We start from the raw sequence: 21827 nt of genomic DNA on the forward strand, positions 1-21827 counted from the left end.
TCGTGCCAGCATGTTGGCGTGCATGCTGGTCTTGAGCACTCCGAGATCCGCCAACTCGATCTTGGTCCAGCAAACGCATGGTACTATGAGTACCATGACGCTGCCGGTCCCGCGCCTCCTGAGATGGGCGCGGTGCGTGTACGGACGCCGAGGTCTTGGAGTGCGCCCGGTCGTTGTGGGAGCCGGCTACGCCGCCGATGGGCAGCGCAGCCTTGTCCTTGGACCTGGCATCACCGTGAGCTCCCTTGTCGACGCCCGTTCTTCCGCCGGCGTCTGCCCCATCAGCCGTTTGCTCCGGCGGTGGTGGGTTCGGCGCGGACGGAGCAGCCGCCTCCGAAGCCTTCTTCTTCGGCGGCATGTCGATGAAGATGATGAAGATCTAGCTCGTGTGAACGCCGGATCTGGTTCACACAACCTCGACGCCCCTACCTGGTGCGCCAAAGATGCCGGGGTTCTGATCCACGTGCACCTATGGGACCGGCGGACCGGGTCCCTTTCGGTTCGGCGGGGGCGGAGGTCGCACGAAGAGCGGATCGAGGCGAAGCACACGAGCGGTTTACCCAGGTTCGGGCTGCACGGATGCGTAAAACCCTACTCCTGCCTTGTGGTTTGTATTGAGTTCTTGCTCGGGAGCGCAGAGTGCTACAGTACACACCAGCAGATAACGAGACCGAGCCTGAGTGTTCTCCTTGCTCCCCCCTTTACGTTGCGCATGGGCCTCCTTTTATATGCTCAAGGGGTCACCGACAGGTGGCAATGTAGACAAGGGTAAAAATGGAAAAGGTGCTGCGGTTGGTACAGCTACCTGCTACAGTGTATCATACCTAACCCTGACGGCAGGGGACAAGGGCATTAAATGCCCGTCTGCGTCGCCTAAATAGTGCAAAAGGGACCGCCAGGGACGCCACCGCTCGCCACGATGGCAATCTTGTCAGCGCCGCTTGCCATCGCGCGCCGCTGGCTGCACAGCCTCCCGCCACGTACGCCTGGAAGGGTCCCAGAGCGACACGTTGGTGGATGTGCTGGAGCGCGGGCACAGAGTGGTGGCTTGCCGTGGCAAGCACCTTGCCGCGGTCGTTGTCTTGTCGTGTCCGGGAGCTTGTCGCTCACCGGGCCTTGCCGGGACGCGTGGCGCGTCGCGGCAAGTTCCTTGAGATGCCTTGGTTGGCCTTCCCGGCAAGCTCCTCTTGCCGGGGTCTTGTCTCCTTGGCTTGGATATGCCTTGGTTGGCCTTCCCGGCAAGCTCCTCTTGCCGGGGTCTTGTCTCCTTGGCTTGGATACTTTGTCCTTGAATGGCTCCAAAGGAACCACGGAGGGTCTTGGCGGTCACCCGGCAAGCCTTGCCGCGGGATGCTGCGACTGCTCGTGCACAAGTTCGGGATACTAGGGTACCCCTACTCTAGTACACCGACAGTCTTTCCATTTGCTTTGATGTATTACTTGGCTCGTTTGCTCGTTTGGTTGGATTAGTTGTTTATTTATTGCTAAACAGAGAACCTAAGATCTATGGATCCTCATCCTCTTGCTAATCTTTTTAAGAGATCCAATTATGATGAACCAATTGCTAGTGAGTTTTGTGCACTAGATTATCTTTATGAAGTTTTGCTTGAAATTCGTGAATCTAAAAATTGTGATGAAGTACTTTATGGAGTGATTCACGATGGATCTTTGTATAGAAAGCATGATTGCAATGATGATAGTATAAATTCTATTAATGTCAATTATGCTTATAACGTGCAAAACCCTAAGCTTGGGGATGCTAGTTTTTCTATGTCTACTACTTGTTGCAATGATCATGATTGGGGTGATTCTTATTTTGATCTTGAAAATTTATTTAAGCCGCATGATGAATATGAGATTGATAATAGTGTTTGCAATATTATTGAAGGTGTGTTTGGAAGAGTGTAAACTTTAGATCCCACATATTTGGAGAACATTCAATCTTATGAAATTTTTGATAAAAGTGGGTTTGGAGAGGTCATGACTTTAGTTAATGTTAATCCCACTATTTTGGAAGAGTGTCAACTTTGCATGCATGTGGATCATGTTGAAAATATTTTATGTGATAGCTATTTTTTTGAATTTTCTTATGATCCCACATGCAATTATTATGAGAGAGGAAAATATGGTGGTAGAAATTTTCATGTTACTAAATTACCTCTCGTTATGTTGAGATTGCTATTGTTTCCTTCCGCTTCCTTGCATATGCTAGTTTTTGCTTGCCTTGATAATTTGTTTGCCTATAAGATGCCTATGCATAGGAAGTATTTTATACTTAAATGTGTTTGTCACGTGTTTTATGATGCTCTCTTTGTGCTTCAATTCTTGTCCTTCATGTGAGCATCGTTGAAATCTTATGCCTAGCTATAAGGCTTTAAAGAAAAGCGCTTGTTGGGAGACAACCCAATATTTTTCCTTGATGTTATTCAATAAATAATTTATCTAGCCTCTGTTTTGGTTGTGTTTTTTGTGTTTAATTAGTGTTTGTGCCATGTAGAACCGTTAGGAAGACTTGGGGAAAGTCTTTTTGATCTTGCTGTAAAAAACAGAAACTTTAGCGCTCACGAGAGTTGCTGCCATTTTTTATTGGAGAGTCCTATTTAGTTAATTATTTTTTCAGATGATTAATAGATAAATTTCTCACGCCCAACAATTTATTTTAGAATTTTTGGGATTCAAGAAGTGGTCGAAACCTACAGATTACTACAGACTGTTCTGTTTTTGACAGATTCTGTTTTTCGTGTGTTGTTTGCTTATTTTGATGAATCTATGGCTAGTAAAAGAGTTTATAAACCATAGAGAAGTTGGAAGACAGTAGTTTTAACACCAATATAAATCAATAATGAGTTCATTACAGTACCTTGAAGTGGTGGTTTGCTTTCTTTTACTAACGGAGCTCACGAAGATTTTCTTTTAAGTTTTGTGTTGTGAAGTTTTCAAGTTTTGGGTAAAGATTTGATGGATTATGGAACAATGAGTGGCAAGGGCCTAAGATTGGGGATGCCCATGGAACCCCAAGGTAAAATATAAGGACACCAAAAATCCTAAGCTTGGGGATGCCCCGGAAGGCATCCCCTCTTTCGTCTTCGTCCATCGGTAACTTTACTTGGAGCTATATTTTTATTCGCCACATGATATGTGTTTTGCTTGGAGCGTCTTGTATGATTTGAGTCTTTGATTTTTAGTTTACCACAATCATCCTTGCTGTACACACCTTTTGGGAGAGACACACATGAATTGGAATTTATTAGAATACTCTATGTGCTTCACTTATATCTTTTGAGCTATATAGTTTTTGCTCTAGTGCTTTGCTTATATCTTTTAGAGCACGACCGTGGTTTTATTTTATAGAAATAATTGATCTCTCATGCTTCACTTATATAATTTTGAGATTCATTTAGAACAGCATGGTAATTCACTTTAGCTATAAATTTTAAATGCTAAGAGAAGTTGGATGCTTGATAGATGGTTTTGAGATATAAAGGTGGTAATATTAGAAGTGAGCTAGTTGAGTAATTGTGAAATTGATGAATACTTGTGTTGAAGTTGACAAGTCCTGTAGCATGCACGTATGGTGAACGTTATGTGACAAATTTGAAGCATGGGGTGTTCTTTGATTGCTTTCCTTATGAGTGGCGGTCGGGGACGAGTGATGGTCTTTTCCTACCAATCTATCCCCCTAGGAGCATGCGCGTAGTGCTTGGTTTTGATGACTTGTAGATTTTTGCAATAAGTATGTGAGTTCTTTATGACTAATGTTGAGTCCATGGATTATAGGCACTCTCACCCTTCCATCATTGCTAGCCTCTTCGGTACCGTGCATTGCCCTTTCTCACCTTGAGAGTTGGTGCAAACTTCGCCGGTGCATCCAAACCCCGTGATATGATACGCTCTATCACACATAAGCCTCCTTATATCTTCCTCAAAAAAATCCACCATACCTACATATTATGGCATTTCCATAGCCATTCTGAGATATATTGCCATGCAACTTTCCACCGTTCCATTTATTATGACACACATCATCATTGTCATATTGCTTTGCATGATCATGTAGTTGACATCCTATTTGTGGCAAAGCCACCATTCATAATTTTTTCGTGCATGTCACTCTTGATTCATCGCAATCCCAGTACACCGCCGGAGGCATTCACATAGAGTCATATTTTGTTCTAAGTATCGAGTTGTAATTCTTGAGTTGTAAGAAAATAAAAGTGTGATGATCATCATTAGAGCGTTTTCCCATGTGAGGAAAGGATGATGGAGACTATGATTCCCCCACAAGTCGGGATGAGACTCCGGACGAAAAATAAAAAAAAGAGAAAGAAAGAGGCCAAAAGAAAAAGAAAGAAAGAAGGCCCAAATAAAAAAATAATATAAATGAGAGAATAAGAGAGAAGGGACAATGTTACTATCCTTTTTCCACACTTGTGCTTCAAAGTAGCACCATGATCTTCATGATAGAGAGTCTCTTATTTTGTCACTTTCATATACTACTGGGAATTTTTCATTATAGAACTTGGCTTGTATAGTCCAATGATGGGCTTCCTCAAATGCCCTAGGTCTTCATGAGCAAGCGAGTTGGATGCACACCCACTTAGTTTCATTGATGAGCTTTCATATATTTATAGCTCTAGTGCATCCGTTGCATGGCAATCCCTACTCCTTGCATTGACATCAATCGGTGGGCATCTCCATAGCCCATTGATTATCCGCGTCAATGTGAGTCCCTTTTTGTATTCTCACACAATCTCAATCATCATATTCTATTCCACCCATAGTGCTATATCCATGGCTCGCGCTCATATATTGCGTGAAAGTTGAAAGAGTTTGAAAAGGCTAAGTATGAAACAATTGCTTGGCTTGTCATCGGGGTTGTGCATGATGAGAGCATTTTGTGTGATGAAAATGAAGCATGGCCAAACTATATGACTTTGTAGGGATAAGTTTTCTTTGGCTATGGTATTTTGATAAGACATAATTGCTTGATTAGCATACTTGGCGTATTACTATTTTTATGTCAATAATAAACTTTTATCTTGAATCTTTCGGATTTGAACATTCATGCCACAATAGAGAAAAATACATTGAAGAATATTCTAGGAAGCATTCCACATCAAAAATTCTGTTTTTATCAGTTACCTACTCTAGGAGGAGCAGGAATTAAGCTTGGGGATGCTGATACATCTCCAACGTATCTATTATTTTTGATTGTTCCATGCTATTATATTTTCTGTTTTGGATGTTAATGGGCTTTATTTTACACTTCTATATTATTTTTGCGACTAACCTATTAACCGGAGGCCCAGCCCAAATTGCTGTTTTTTGCCTATTTCAGTGTTTCGTAGAAAAGGAATATCAAACGGAGTCCAAACAGAATGAAACCTTCGAGAACGTGATTTTTGGAACAAACGTGATCCAGGAGACTTGGAGTGGACGTCAAGCAATCAACGAGGCGGCCACGAGGCAGGGGGGCGCGCCCACCCCCGCTAGGCATGCCCTCCACCCTCGTGGGCCCCTCGTTGCTCCACCGACCTACTTCTTCCTCCTATATATATCCATATACCCCGCAAACATCCATGAGCACCACAAAACCCTATTTCCATCGCCGCAACCTTCTGTACCCAAGAGATCCCATCTTGGGACCTTTTCCGGAGCTTCGCTAGAGGGGGCATTGATCACGGAGGGCCTCTACATCAACTCCATGGCCTCTCCGATGATGTGTGAGTAGTTTACCTTAGACCTACGGGTCCATAGCTAGTAGCTAGATGGCTTCTTCTCTCTCTTTGGATCTCAATACAAAGTTCTCATCGATTCTCTTGGGGATCTATTCGATGTAACTCTTTTTGCGGTGTGTTTGTCGAGATCCGATGAATTGTGGGTTTATGATCAAGTCTATCTATGAACAATATTTGAATCTTCTCTGAATTCTTTTATGCATGATTCGTTTATCTTTGCATGTCTCTTCGAATTATCAGTTTGGTTTGGCTTAGAAGATTGATCTTTCTTGCAATGGGAGAAGTGCTTAGCTTTGGGTTCAATCTTGCGGTGCTCGATCCCAGTGACAAAAAGGGAAATGACACGTATTGTATGGTTGCCATCGAGGATAAAAAGATGGGGTTTATATCATATTGCATGAGTTTATCCCTCTACATCACGTCATCTTGCTTAAGGTGTTACTCTGTTCTTATGAACTTAATACTCTAGATGTATGCTGGATAGCAGTCGATGTGTGGAGTAATAGTAGTAGATGCAGAATCGTTTTGTTCTACTTGTCTCGGACGTGATGCCTATATACATGATCATGCCTAGATATTCTCATAATTATTCGCTTTTATATCAATTGCCCGACAGTAATTTGTTCACCCACCGTAATACTTATGCTATCTCAAGAGAAGCCACTAGTGAAACCTATGGCCCCCATGTTTATTTTCCATCATACAAGTTTCCAATCTATTTTATTTTGCAATCTTTACTTTCAATCTATATCATAAAAATACCAAAAATATTTATCTTATTATTATCATCTCTATCAGATCTCACTCTTGCAAGTGGCCGTGAAGGGATTGACAACCCCTTTATCGCGTTGGTTGCGAGGTTCTTATTTGTTTGTGTAGGTATGAGGTGACTCGCGCGTGGTCTCCTACTGGATTGATACCTTGGTTCTCAAAAACCGAGGGAAATACTTACGCTGCTTTACTGCACCACCCTTCCCTCTTCAAGGGAAAATCAACACAGTGCTCAAGAGGTAGCAAGAACCCAATAGTTGATAATCTATCTAGGCTTGAAAATGTGCTTGATGACCCACTACCTATTGATGATAGTTTTCCTGATGAGCAGTTAGCTGCAATAAATGTTGCTCACAGTACTCCTTGGTATGCTAATTATGCTAATTACATTGTTGCTAAATATTTACCACGAAGCTTTACATACCAATAAAAGAAAAATTTCTTGTATGATTTAAGACATTACTTTTGGGATGACCCACATCTTTATAAAGAAGGAGTAGATGGTATTATTAGACGTTGTGTACCTGAGCATGAACAGGGAAAAATCCTACAGAAATGTCACTCCGAAGCTTTTGGAGGGCATCATGCTAGAGACAGAACTGCTCATAAGGTATTGCAGAACTGCCCGTAAGTTCGTCTTATCTTGTGATGAATGTCAAAGAATAGGTAATATCAGTACACGTCGAGAAATGCGTATGAATTATTCGCTTGCTTTTGAACCATTTGATGTTTGGAGATTTGATTATATGGGACCTTTTCCATCCTCTAATGTGTATACACATATTTTGGTTGTTGTTGATTATATGTTACTAAATGGGTAGAAGCTATTCCAACTAGTAGTGCTGATCACAACACCTCTATTAAAATGTTTAAGGAAGTTATTCTCCGAAGTTTTGGAGTCCCTAGATATTTAATGACTGATGGTGGTTCACACTTTATTCATGGTGCTTTCCATAAGATGCTTGCCAAGTATGATGTTAACCATAGAATTGCATCACCCTATCATCCTCAGTCTAGTGGTCAAGTTGAACTTAGCAATAGAGAAATAAAATTAATTCTGCAAAAGACTGTCAATAGGTCCAGGAAGAATTGGTCTAAGAAATTAGATGATGCACTTTGGGCTTATAGAACAACTTATAAAAATCCTATGGGTATGTCTCCTTATAAAATGGTTTATGGAAAAGCTTGTCATCTGCCTTTTGAGTTAGAAGATAAAGCATTTTGGGCAATCAAAGAACTCAATTATGATTTCAAACTTGCTGGTTTTCGGTGTCAAAATATGCTGATCTCAGGTAGGGGATCCCGAACTATGCGTCTGAGGATCGAAGGTAACAAGAGGCAGGGGACACGATGTTTACCCAGGTTCGGGCCCTCTTGATGGAGGTAATACGCTACTTCCTGCTTGATTGACTTTGATGAGTATGGGGGTTACAAGAGTTGATCTACCTCGAGATCGTAATGGCTAAACCCTAGATATCTAGCTTGTATGATTTGTCTTAGCCTCTACGGACTAAACCCTCCGGTTTATATAGACACAAGAGGGCTGTAGGGTTTATACAGAGTCAGTTCATAGAGAAAGGGAACTATGCGAACGCCAAGCTTGCCATCCACGCAAAGGAGAGTCCCATCCGGACACGAGGAAAGGCCTTCTATCTTGTATTTTCACGGCGCATCAGTCCGGCCCATGTCACACTGCCCGGACGCCCGGGGACCCCCTAATCCAGGACTCCCTCAGTAGCCCCCGAACCAGGCTTCAATGACGATGTGTTCGGCGCGCAGATTGTCTTCGGCATTGCAAGGCGGGTTCCTCCTCCGAATACTCCAAAGCTGTTTAAATAAAAGAACTATATCCAGCTCTGTATAACAGTTACAACCCTGAATCACAAGGGGAAAATACTTAAACAAAATAAGTCATGTCTTCTGACAACTTTTTCAGCGAGACGTTATGCCCGACCTTATTATTATTTCGGGCCGTTGTTTAGCCTCCCGCTTCGCGTTTTGAGGCGCGGTTTTCATTGACATGTCTTGTCAAAGCAAAGATCGTGTCCCCTTATTGCGGGATTCTCATCAATACGGGCTTGGGTAATCTAACCGTGCCGTTCGCACAACGCCTTGGGAATAGGTGAGTTATAAGGCCTGTGAGGGGGTGCTTGATATTCACTACCTTTATAAAAGGATAAGGATTCATCTTTTTAACTCACGCCTTCTTCTTCCTCATCCCTCCCGTCCTCGAGCTCCAGCGCCCAAGTCACAATCTTCCCCATCACCACCAAACAGTCCAGCCATGTCTGGATCCGGCTCGCAGGGCAAGTGGATGGCCTCCTTCGTGATGGAGAAGGACATCAAGGAGCTCTGGGAGGCGAGGTAGTTGACAACGGAGATCACACACTGGCTTCCTGCCAAAGAGCAAGTCATCCCCACTCTAGAGCCCGGCAAGAGGGTTGTCTTCATCCCTCACTTCCTCCGCAGACTCGGGTTTCCCCTCCACCCCTTTGTTCTATTACGGGCTGCATTTTCATGATCTGGTCCCGAACTCCTTCCTCCACATGTCGGCATTTATCGTCGTGTGTGAGGCATTCCTCAGCATCCCCCCACACTTCGGACTTTGGCTCAATATCTTCAATGTGAAGCCAAAGGTAGTCGATGGGCAACACGCGGATTGTGGCGGTGCCATGATGAGCAAGCTCCCCAAAGTTATCTGGCCCAAAGGGGCCTTCGTGGAGACCGTCATGATATGGCAGCAGGAGTGGTTTTATATCACCGAACCTCGCGACACCAAGTGGGCGGCTGCCCCTGCATTTAGATCCGGACCCCCGCTGCGGCTTGCGTCATGGACCAACAAAGGTCTGGACTAGGGATCATCCGACGAGGTGCTGATGCTGAAAAAGCACATCAAAAATATCATATAGAAGGGCACCAGCCTCACTAATGTTATCCAGGTGATGCTCATCCGCTGGACCCTTCCCAGCCAACGCCGGTCTTTCTGCATGTGGGAGTTCAATCCAGACGGGCCACAGACCCTGAAGCGATTCTTCGGCACAACGCATGAAGCAATCTGGAAGCTGCTTTTCAAGACTCAAAAGTCGTGGCCAAGGACATCCGAGGACATTGGCCTGGACTGCAATCATCCAGCCTCCCCGGTAAGTGCTATATTCCCGAACATAACTTAGTTCATTAATCAAAAGAGGGGGTGGACTGAGAATTCCATCCTGTAAATAGGGCTGGACGAAGAAGGCGGAGCGGATCAGATGTCCAGCTCCATTGCCCGAAAACCCAGCAGATCCTCTTCTAATGAGGATGCTGGTCCCGACGCCCTATCAGGCGCTGGAGAAAAAGGCCAAGAAGAAGAACAAGGAGGCTAAAGATGGCCTCTGCCGCAAAGGTACTTCGGACGCGATGTACGGAGAGACCGAAACTCACTCCTCCGAGGAGGATGAAGACGAAGAGGAGGAGGCCGACTGCAACCCTTTCCCAAAGGGGAGGAAGAAGAAAAGGGCGACCTCTGAAGATCCGGAGGCGGAGGTGTCACGACCCTAGAATCTGATTGCAAATAGTTGCACAAGCATCCATGCATCATGTCTAGATTTATTTGAAACTTGAAATGGGGATGACCAAACCCTAGCACCAATTTATTTTCAAACAAGATCAACCTAAAATAATTCTCAATGATTCCAAAGTGCCCTTAAAAAATGTACATGATTATGGGAAGTGATTAAAAGCTCCTCCATAAATATTGTACATTTTTCCATGACATTTGTGGACTTTGAGTTAACTCCTAAATATTTGAATTGGGGTTATAAATTCCTATAAATATATTTATAACTCGAATAATTATGAAAAATAATGTGGGGCTTTGTATTAGTTCATCTTACACCCACAAGAATTTCCAGAAGCAACTAAAATGATTTAGTGCTGGAACTAAATCAAAACAAATAGAACAAATTAGAAAACAAAACAGAAATAGGATAAAGACAGAGAGGAGAGGAATCTCACCTGGGCCTTACCTGGCAGAAGTGGCCCAGCCCACCACCGCTTCCCCCTCTGCCGTCTTCCTCCCTGCGCTAGTCGGACATCGCGCGTGGCCGACGCGCACGAGCACGCGCCCGACCACCTCCTGCCTGCTTACCGCTACTGGAGACGGCCCTGAGCACCATGCACCCACCCTGGAAACCCCTCGACCCTCTCTCGCTCTCCCAGTGTCCCTCCCCCTTGCTCCTCTGCTTTCTCTTCCCATGGCTGAGCATGCCACCGCGACCGACGCCGTTCGCCGCGACCAGAGCCACTGCCCCGCCTATCCGTCGTGTCCAGAAGGACCGCCTCGTTCCCCTCTTCATCCTCACCAAGCCACGCTTCGCTGGAAGCTCTGCATCACCTTCACGCCGTCGTCTTCTTCCTCGGATCGCCAGAGATCGCCGTCGTCGATGCACCGCCTCCAGAGCTGCCCTGACCATGCTGAGCCATCCGTTGCAAGCGCCGTGAGCCACTCCCCCTTCCACCCTGCTCCCGTTGTCGTTTGCATGATGTAGTGTAATTCCCTCCATGACCGGAGCTCACCGCCGCCCGGCTTTGTCGCCGCTGTGGCATGAGCTTGAACCACCCGCGCCCTTGCACCGCATCACGCTTCTGGTGCCTCCAGGAGGCCGCCATGCCCCTCTACGCGCTCGCCTGCTTGCTTTAGCGCCACGCTCGCACGAAGCCGAGCTCCGGCCGCCGCCTCGCTCGCCGCCGTCGCCAACTCTGGCCACCCCAGCACCCGCGGTTGCCACTATTTGACGCGCCTCATCGCGCCGGTCCCAAAGAACCCATCCGCACGATCTCTCATCACCGAAAACGGCCGGACGAGGACCTCCGCCATGCCCCACTTAGCGCCGACGGCAAATCATCGGTTAGCCGACGTGGCCGTCATTAGATTAGGGGCTAACTAACCCTTTTGGACTAACTTTAGGCACTGACAGTGGGACCCACTTTGTTAGGTTACTCGTTAACCAAAATAATTAGGTTAATTAATAAAATCAGTGGACCCACGCGTCAGCGTTGACCGTGCTGACGTGGCCTTTGACCGGGCCCACATGTCTATGAGCCTAGCCATCACTGTGAGACTGACCAGTGGGACCCACAGGTCAGGTTTGACCTGGACCTGGCCGTGTTGACCTGCTGATGTCACACTGATGTCATGCCAAAGCAATAAGCTATTTTTTTGGATTTATTCTTATTCAGGAAATTTCAGAAAATAGCTAAAACTTCTAAAGTTCATAGAAAATAATCTATAACTCCAAATGAAATAATTTATATATGAAAAATTATCAGAAAAATCCAATCTATCCATATGTACCATTTTCATGCATGTTTGAGCAAGTTAACCTCACTGTTTAGGATGAAACATGATTAGAGCAAATTTCATAATAGGTTTGGAGTTGGAATATGATATAGTTTGAATTCCACTTCAATTAAAATGACTTTCTTTTGCATTAGCTCAAATCACATCATATTACCATGTCATGATCATGCATCATATTGTGCATTGCATTGATTGTGTCCTTTCTCTCTTTGCTGGTGGTTGTTCCCCCTCGGTAGACGTATGTTCCGACGATGAGTTCGATGACACCGATGAAGAGCTATACTATCTTCAGAAGTGCCAGGCAAGCAGAACCCCCTTGTTCATTCTAATACAATCCCACTCTCTCGCTTCTGCTCTCTTTTACTACATTAGGACAACAACAATTCAACTGTTACGTGCTGCGGTAGTTGAACCCCTTTCCTCTGCATGACCTGTCATTGCCACAGTAAATAGATGAAACCCACTAGCATGAGTAGGAGTTTTTTGAGCCCTGATGTGCCTACTCATTCATGCTTGTTTGTCATGCCTGCTACTGGTTAGAGTTGAGTCAGGTCTGATTCATCGGGGATGAATTGGAGGTGTGTGAACATGTCCTACTGTTGAGAGCTAAGTGTGTGAACACGATTTGGTAAAGGTATCGATGAGAGGCCATGTAGTACATGGTGGGTTGTTTCATTGAAGCCGTCCTTAGGAACTGAGTTCTGTGTTTGTGATCCATGAATAGTTACTACCACACATTGGGTTCCGGTAACTCGACCCCTCTCAGCTTATTAATCACCTTGATATCTGTCCAGGAGTTGCAACTTGTTTCTGGTGTTTGTAGGATATGTGTTGGGGGCCGTGCGTAGCGCTGACCCTAGGGGTGGGCTATGTTGCGGTAGAGACACAAGGCACAGTGTATCGAGACGCCCGTTTGGTGCCTCGGGAATCCTGCTCTCATCGTTTGGGGCCGTGGGCGAAACCCCGACAGGATCTCCTTGCGGATGGAACCCGAGTAGGCGATAAACCTGGACTAGAGACTTGTGTGGTTAGTCAGGTCATGGCTGACTCCCTCGCCAGGCTTCCGCTTGAAGGTTGCCGAGATACACGACGTGTACATGGTGGTATGTGGCGAGAGGGTGTGTGAAGAAGTACACCCCTGCAGGGTTAACATCATCTATTCGAATAGCCGTGTTCGTGGTAAAGGACTTCTGGGTTGCCGGTACAGTTCATAGACAAGTGAAAGTGGATACTCTAAAATGCGCAAGATAAGCGTGAGTGCTATGGATGGCGTTCTCGTAGGGAGACGGGAGCGGATCCATAGTGGTGTATTGATTGGTGAATATGTGGAGTCGTGTGCGCCACCCCAAAAGAGTTACTTATAGTCGTAGTATAGGATAACCACTGAGTCAAAGCTGGCTTGCTGCAGTTAAAATCCACCACCACTTTGTTGATACCGAAGCATATGTAGATAGTTCTGATGTAAGTCTTGCTGGGTACATTTGTACTCATGTTTTCTTAATTTTATGTTTTGCAGAGAGAGACTTTAGTCTCGCTAGTAGTTCCATGTGGACTTCGACGTTTTTCTTGTTTACTTAAGTCTTGCAGGGTCTTGTAGACAATCAGGCTTCTTAGCCTTTTTCATTTGTAGTTGTCTGTACTCAGACAAGTTAAGCTTCCGCATGTGCTTGTTGCTTGTATGCTCTGTATGTTGGGTCATGAGATCCATGTTTGTAAGACTTGGCTCCTCGGAGCCTAATGAATAAATACTTTGAGTTGTAGAGTTTTGTTGTGATGCCATGTTGTATTTACACATATCGGGCATATTGTGTGTATGATTGAACTGCTTGGTATGTGTGGGATCCGACAACCTAGTTGTTTATCCTTGGTAGCCTCTCTTATGGGGAAATGTAGTCTAGTGCTTCCACTAGGCCATGGTAGTCTGCTACAGCCCGATTTACCGGAGTCCTACTAGCCCAGTTACTACTGCTCCGAAACACTTAGACTGGCCGGCATGTGATCCACTTCCTTCCTGTGTCTGTCCCTTCAGGGAAATGTCACGTGGTGACTTCCGGAGTCCTACTAGCCTGCCACAACCTGGGTTCCCAGAGTCATGTTAGCCCAGTTGCTACAACCTGGATTCACACGTTGATGACCGACATGTTCGATGCTGGTTCATGTATTCCTGTCCCCGTAAGTTAGCGCCACTTTGGGTTCACGACTAGTCATCTTGATGCGGAGCATCCTATGGACATCACCATGTCAAGAGTCCATTTGGCGAGTGACACGTGCCACATCTACTTCATACATACAAAGGTGAATCATCTCCTTTACACGTGTCCACTTGTACCTCTCGAGGATGGTATACTACTTGACCCCTCTCTTTTATGCATACATAGGTGTGAGAGGAGCTACACATTCATCAAGGAGAGTCCAAGAAGAAGAGAACATCTACACCATCCAAGAGGGAAGCCTGGAAGCGGAGAAGGAAGCGCCAAGAATAAGGCAGCAGCTCCCAGGAAACCCCGTGCGCACGGGCCCCTCCGACCCCGTGCCCACGGGCCTTCCAGGCTGGCGGTCCTGAAGCCCCCGTGCGCACGGGCATGTACCGTGCCCACGGGACCCCCGTGTCCACGGGCCCAACGGACCCCGTGCGCACGGGCCCTTGCGTCAGGTCTCTGGATACCCCGTGCACACGGGGCCCCCTGTGTGTTGCTGTGGGCTTTGCCCATGTAATCCCCATTTCGCCCCTGCTTACCCCTTCATCCCTTGGACCTATATATACTCCTTCATCTCCTCCATTTAGACTTAGCTAAGAATAGATCTAAACAGTAGAGCTTAGCTCATGTATCTCCCCTTGTGGGATTCCTTTCGAGGGAGAGACACTCCATTGGAGTTCAAGGCCTCCATTGGAGAAGATCCCTAGTGGATGAAGACCTCTCTTGAGGGAAGGATCTATCTAGATCATCAAGCCCTCATCTCCTTCATAGGATTTGGAATGAACTCTACCATGTATCTTATTTCCCTTTGATTGTTCATGTACCTTGTGGATCTTGTGTGTTTGATTGTCTAGTGGATGTGTGATTGGACTTGTTCTTGAGTGTTCCTCTTGTTTTTCCCTCTTGTGTTCATCTTGTTCTTGGGGATTCCCCCTCCAATTTGTGAAAGATATCCACTTAGGGTTCCACCCTACACCATTTGGTATCATGAGCCATGGTTTCTCACGAAATTGGAGCCCCCTCTTTGTTTTCTAGCCTAGTTTTGTTGATTTCGTCCTAAATTCGAAAATTCCCCACCAAAAATAGCCCCAATTTTTTTTGTGATCTGTTGGTTTTGATGATGTTTTGTTGGATTTGATCCACGGATTTGCTTGGTTTCAAGTGGATCTAGCTTTCCTCCACCTTCCCCTACCTTCCATCCTTTGATTTAGACCCCAATTTCGTATTTACCCACGGATCCGGAGCAGTTCGTCCGCTCACAGAGCACCCTGTGCACACGGGCCATCGGGACCCCGTGCACATGGGACCCCGTTCACACGGGCCAGACAGACCCCATGCGCACGATCCTTCCAGTGCATTTCGGCCGCTGTCCCTTCGACCTCCCACCCTCCCATACCACCCCCATACCCCCAGCTACACCAAAGCAAAGAGATCCATCCATTTGGAGCCCAGATCGGGAAGATATCCGCCAAACGCGCGTGTCCCAGGTGACCCCGTGCCCTCGGTGTGTGTACCGTGCGCACGACACCCCGTGCCCACGGGCCCTAGACCCCATGCGCACGACACCCCGTGCCCATGGGCCCTAGACCCCGTGCGCACGCCCCCCCCCTACCGCAGCCGCGAGTACTTCACCATTTCGCCCTTAACTTCCACATCCGGAGACCGATTTTCGCCTTCTTTAGCTCGTTGAGTAGCTATGGACATCCCCCATCCACCTAGATAGGCTCCAACACCATTTGACTCCATAATTGTTTTTGACATTTTGGCATCTTTGCATAGGCCTTCCACCATACCATCCGCAAAATCCACCATAGCCTTCCACAACCTAAGGTGTTTCGGCTACTTAGGGACGGCTGCTTCTTCATCATCCATCACCCATTTTGCTCCATTTAGCATTTATGGTTGTTTGAGTGGTGACTTGAGTCTCTTAAGGTGTTTCGGCTACTTAGGGACGGCTGCTTCTTCATCATCCATCACCACCACTTCTGCATTGCCATCTCCGCTACCACCATTTGACTTTTGTCCGTGAGATTTTGAATTCGCGGTTTTTTTACCGTTTCCTAAGGTGTTTCGGCTACTTAGGGACGAGTCTCCATCCTCTTGGTATCTACATCAAGAAAACCGCCACTCACAATCTTCAAGGACGGTAACCTCGACGACACCATTGTACATTCCCCTTGCAATTGCATTTATAACCCTGAGCCCCTTTTGCGTCACTTGCCTATCGAGACTAGCCATTTGAGTATTGCCGGCAACTTTACTTGTGCACACTAGTGATCTACAACTTCCATTTCATACATACCATATCATATTGGTATCATCATATCATCTCTTGTGTCACAAGATTGTTCCGGCATATACACAATTGCTATCTTGGTTTGTGCATTTCGCATAGTGGCCATATCAAAAAAAGAGAATAAGCTTTTAAGCAAAAGAAAAGAGAGCAAAGAGCTTGTAAGCAAGTGCCATAGCATCATACCACATTGCGCATAAGATTGTCATATCCGATCATCTTGGATCACCTTGAGAAGAACAACGGGAACATCATACACATAGCATACTTGGGATAGAAAGCTCATACATTTTGCATCTTATAGGTTGTGCACAAGTGTCGTATCCGCCTATTGAGCAATCGTGCTAGCGTCTCTCTTGAGTTGTGCAACACGAGCGTTTTCCAGGGATTCCACATTTTGTGCTCATTCCTTGGTTGCACGACCCCATTTATCTATCCGTGTGTGTGTTTCCGTGTGCCACATATTACTATTGGTCTACTTGTTTCACCTTGCGAATTTGTGAATCTTTTCCAACATTATTGACTCTTTCTAACATTTTGCATCAAATTTTTGTGCCACTATCCTCACCGAGCTCCACCATAAGCTTTACTTGATAGGTGTGAGTGAACAAGTCCGGTACCAATTCCACTATTCTTTCATCTCACATTGAGTGATACGAGATACATCCTCAACTTTGGGAAAAGGTAGCTTGGTATTGTTTATCTCATTTTCTACTCACGTTTGCTCGAGTTTTGTGATGGATAGGCAAGGTATTTCACCTCCGGTCTACAACCACGACGACGGGTTCGCTGCTATAAAGAACGTCATCGACGCCAAGATGGACAAGCACATGGAGGAGCTCATGGTCCTCATCAAGAACGGCAAGCGGTCTTCCTCATCTTTGAGAAGACGCTCAAGTGTAAAGACTTCCGTGCTACCATCTGCGGCAAGTACACACAAGCATCGACATCGACAAGACCATGAAGAGCGACCTACTGGACGAGAGTTGGATTCTCTGCCACCCCCGTGCACACGGGCCCTCGACCCCCGTGCACACGGGACCCCGTGCACACGGCCTACAGCACCCCCGTGCGCACGGGCCATACAGTACAGCAACATTGACTACAAGGCTACGGCTTCTTCAACACATTTGGCATCTTCGCCAAGTGACTTCATGGCATCTTCGCCTTCGGACGTACGACATCTTCGCCTACTCCACGAGCTCAAGTCCACTACTATCTCGAGCTACTATGACCTCGACACCAACCACGAGATTCCTTTCTATGGGACTCTAGAACCCGAGGAGTATCTTGAGTGGGAGCGTTTGATGGACGACTACCTCAAGCTACATCAAGTCCCTCTCGAAGATCAAGTGAAGTGCGCCTCAAGAAACTTTCACGACTACGCGTCCACATGGTGGCTTCACACACCTTCGGAGAACTACGACATGAGTTGGCCCAAGATGAAGAGAGTTTTGCGGCGAGAGTTCGTGCCTCCAACCTACACGGAACAACTTCTACGCCAATTGGAGAGCACCATCCAAGGATCCAAGTCCATCGACGAGTACTTCAAGGAGATGAAGCATGCCTTGCGACGTGCCGGCGTGGACGACCCCATGTCAATGAAGTTCCACTTCATGATGGGATTGAACAATGACATCTCCAAGCCTATCTTCCCCGCGAACTACAAGTCCCTCGATGACAACTACATTAGTGCTCTCAAGGCGGAACAAGAACTCATGAAGGCCAAGGCTTCTCCATCCCAAGCACACTTCTTGAAGACCAAGCTCCAACACAACGAGCATGAGGCTAGTACCACCACGATGTCCAAGCCCGACGAGCTCCAAGACGATGCTCCCAAGTTCGACTTCACCACCATCCCTCTTTGTGGCATTGACGATGCCGAGTCTCCTATGACTCTTTTTCAAGACGGTGCAGCGACAAGTTCAACTACGGAGATCTTCAACGACCAAGCTTCGGAGGCGAGCGACACGGTGGCGAGCAAGGATGACGCTTCCATCTTAGGAGGCGAGAGTGATGATGTGCCATCTTCGGCCTTCATCCATGGCGACGGCGATGAGATGGTTGAGTATGTCACCTCGACCACGGCGACACATGATGACTTGAGTGACTTTTGCCACCATATTGAGAGTGAGAGTGACTTCACCACTAGCCCCATATATGATGTGTTTCCACAATTCCGATGTGAGGAGAGCCACAACCCCCACCTCTTGAGTGCGAAGAGTGACTCCACCATATGTGAGTTTGAGTGCACCTATTGTGAGGGAGTGAGTAAACCACCACATAGAGAAAGTGAGGTAGTTGATAGGGCATGTGAGGCCACTTTCAACACTAACGACTTGACCTCTACCTCTATTGTGTCTTCTCATTTGGTGCTAGGTCCCTTATATGATGACGCGCCGATTCTCGACGACTTCGTCCTACCTTTGGACAAGATGATGGCCATGGTGGAATGTGATGCACCCCCCACATGGTTCCATCAAGATGAAGATGACCACCATTTGGTCTTTCCCACCTCACCTACACCACATGAGTGGAATGACAAAGGTAACATAGGTGAAGGTGATGCTCTAGTCCCACTAGTGGACATTCTTGACGTTGATTGCTTGCATGATGTTGATCAACCTATTTCCATGCTTCATGCTAGTGTGACTTCCCCATGCGATGATTTACCCATTTATGATGAGTATGATGATTGCCATGTGGAGTCTATTAGTTGTGATGCCATGTTACATAGGATTTCTTGTGCTAATTCTCTCGGTCACATCATGTTTGCCAATCCGCTTGACTTGTCATATGCTATGCATGAGATCGACCACATGTCATATTTGCAATCTCTTCATAGTGACTATGCATATGCCATTAAGATTAACCCAATTTGCACTTATGGCATAGATGACAAGCCCATGGTTATTAGCATTTGTTTTTCTTGTGATGATATTGATATGCTACCTTTGCATTATTTATCTCATATGCCATGCCATAACCATCTAGCTATGGATATGCATTGTTTTGGATGTTGTCCATTTTCTCCATATGACGTTTCCAACATTGCTCATGAGGAGACCCCCATAGTTTCCTCATACATTTTAGGAGATTTTTATTCATCCCATCCATTGCATGATCCTTATACTTGTATGCTCAATTTGCATCCCCATCGTGTTATACACAATAAATATTCTTTCATGATGGATGACATGTTCTTATATCATGCATCAAATTTCTTTGAGCGATGCTTATCTTGTGCTAACTCTCACGTGCACATACACATCATGATGGATGGTGTGTACATTTACCGCACACACAATTTCTTTCGTTTGTGTCTCCTTTGTGTAGGTATCCATGAATTCTTGTCAACCTCGCAATCCCACGAGTTGACAAAACAAGCTCTAGAGAGCAACGATGACTTAGGATCCCATGGATTGTCTTTCCCACCACTATCTTCGCGCAAAGACTTCACGCGTTTCTTCTACATGGCCCTCCCTTGGCTATGGGTTATTATCCATTACCTATTCTATGCCCATCTTGCCATGTTCACTTTGCATGATATGTTCATTACTATGCCTTTGCCATGCATTTGTGACCCATGCTTTGCATTACACATGATGATTGATTCTAATACTTGTATGTGTATTTGCAAGCTTGGTGGAGATATCACTTGTTATTGCCATATTTGCTTTGTGCCCCATGCCTATGATTATGCTATGATCTTGCTTTGTGTTTGTGCTTGCGATATGTCATGTGCATTGCCTATGCCTATTATTTGCTCACATGACATGATTGCCATGATTTCCTCTAGTATGTTGCATCTTCGCACTACTAGCTTGCACGACTTGTTTCCTATGATTGCTTGCCTTGTTGCATCACCGATGACTCATACTTGCTCACTTCATGCGGTTGATGACAACCATCTACATGCTTATCACATGATTATTATTTCTTCTTGTCATATATCTCCACATGTTGCCTCTCTCATGCTAGATGATTTGCCATGTATTGAGTGCAACTATACCTTTAGTCTTGCTAATGAGATTGCCCCCATAGCATTCTCGCCTATATTTGGAGATTCAGACATATTTCTTGTGAAGCATGCTTGTCTTACCCCTTTGCACCATATACCTAGTGCCATGAATATTGCCATTGTTGCATCATATTATTCATGCACTTGTGCTTCTAATGGTTATGTGCAAGAGAAGAGAACCATCATGATGGATGATGTGTTTATCTACCATGCACATACGTTCTTTTTTTTGTTTTATGCATGTGTAGGATACTTGGACCTTGTGTCGACTTCTGCTTCACATGAGTTGACCATTCGAGCTCTTGAGAGCGAGCCTCATACATTCGACCACGACTCGCTTCTCCAACACCTTTGCTACCACTTCGGCATTGTGAAGAATGCACAAGGACACGCCTTCAAGGTGACATCTTTCTTGAGCATGGCTATTGCGGATCATACTACTTGTGTTGCTTGCACCATGAGACTTATTGTTCATCATGATATATATGCCTTGTGTGTTGCATCCAATTCTTGGATTACTTGCTCCTCTCATATGTTTGGTTGCAACAATGTCATCACTTCACATATGCCATGTCCCATCGATTGCTACATGCTTGCCTTGATTGCCTCACACATGATGAACACTTGCTCTTTCTATTGTGTTGAGTGCCACACTATATTCACTACACCCCATGCACATTATGCTTGGATTGTCTTGCACTTGACACATGTGTTTAGAAACCTCATTCTACTTGGTGTTGTGAATGATTCCTATGCCTACCATAGACCTTTTGTTGAGCACATTGCACATTCTTGCTATGATCTTAAGGTTGATGCTTGTTCACTTGTCACACATATTAGCATCTTGATACGTCTCCATCGTATCTACTTTTCCAAACACTTTTGCCCTTGTTTTGGACTCTAACTTGTATGATTTGAATGGAACTAACCCGGACTGACGTTGTTTTCAGCCGAATTGCCATGATGTTGTTTTATGTGCAGAAAACAAATATTCTCGGAATGACCTGAAACTCCACGGAACATCTTAGAAAAAATAATAAAAAATCCTCGCCAAAGATGAAGACCAGGGGGCCCTCACCCTTCTCATGAGGGTGGGCCCCCCTAGGGCGCGCCCCCCTACCTCGTGGGCCCCCTGGATGCCCTCCGGCGCCAACTCCAACTCTATATATTTGCTTTCGGAGAGAAAAAATCAGAGAGAAGAAATCATCGCGTTTTACGATACGGAGCCGCCGCCAAGACCTAAAACCTCTCGGGAGGGCTGATCTGGAGTCCGTTCGGGGCTCCAGAGAGGGGGATTGATCGCCGTCGTCATCATCAACCATCCTCCATCACCAATTTCATGATGCTCACCGCCGTGCGTGAGTAATTCCATCGTAGGCTTGCTGGACAGTGATGGGTTGGATGAGATTTATCATGTAATCGAGTTAGTTTTGTTAGGGTTTGATCCCTAGTATCCACTATGTTCTGA

The sequence above is a fragment of the Triticum urartu genome, chromosome 3, assembly GCF_003073215.2.
Source record: "Triticum urartu cultivar G1812 chromosome 3, Tu2.1, whole genome shotgun sequence".
Classification (NCBI taxonomy): Eukaryota; Viridiplantae; Streptophyta; class Magnoliopsida; order Poales; family Poaceae; genus Triticum; species Triticum urartu.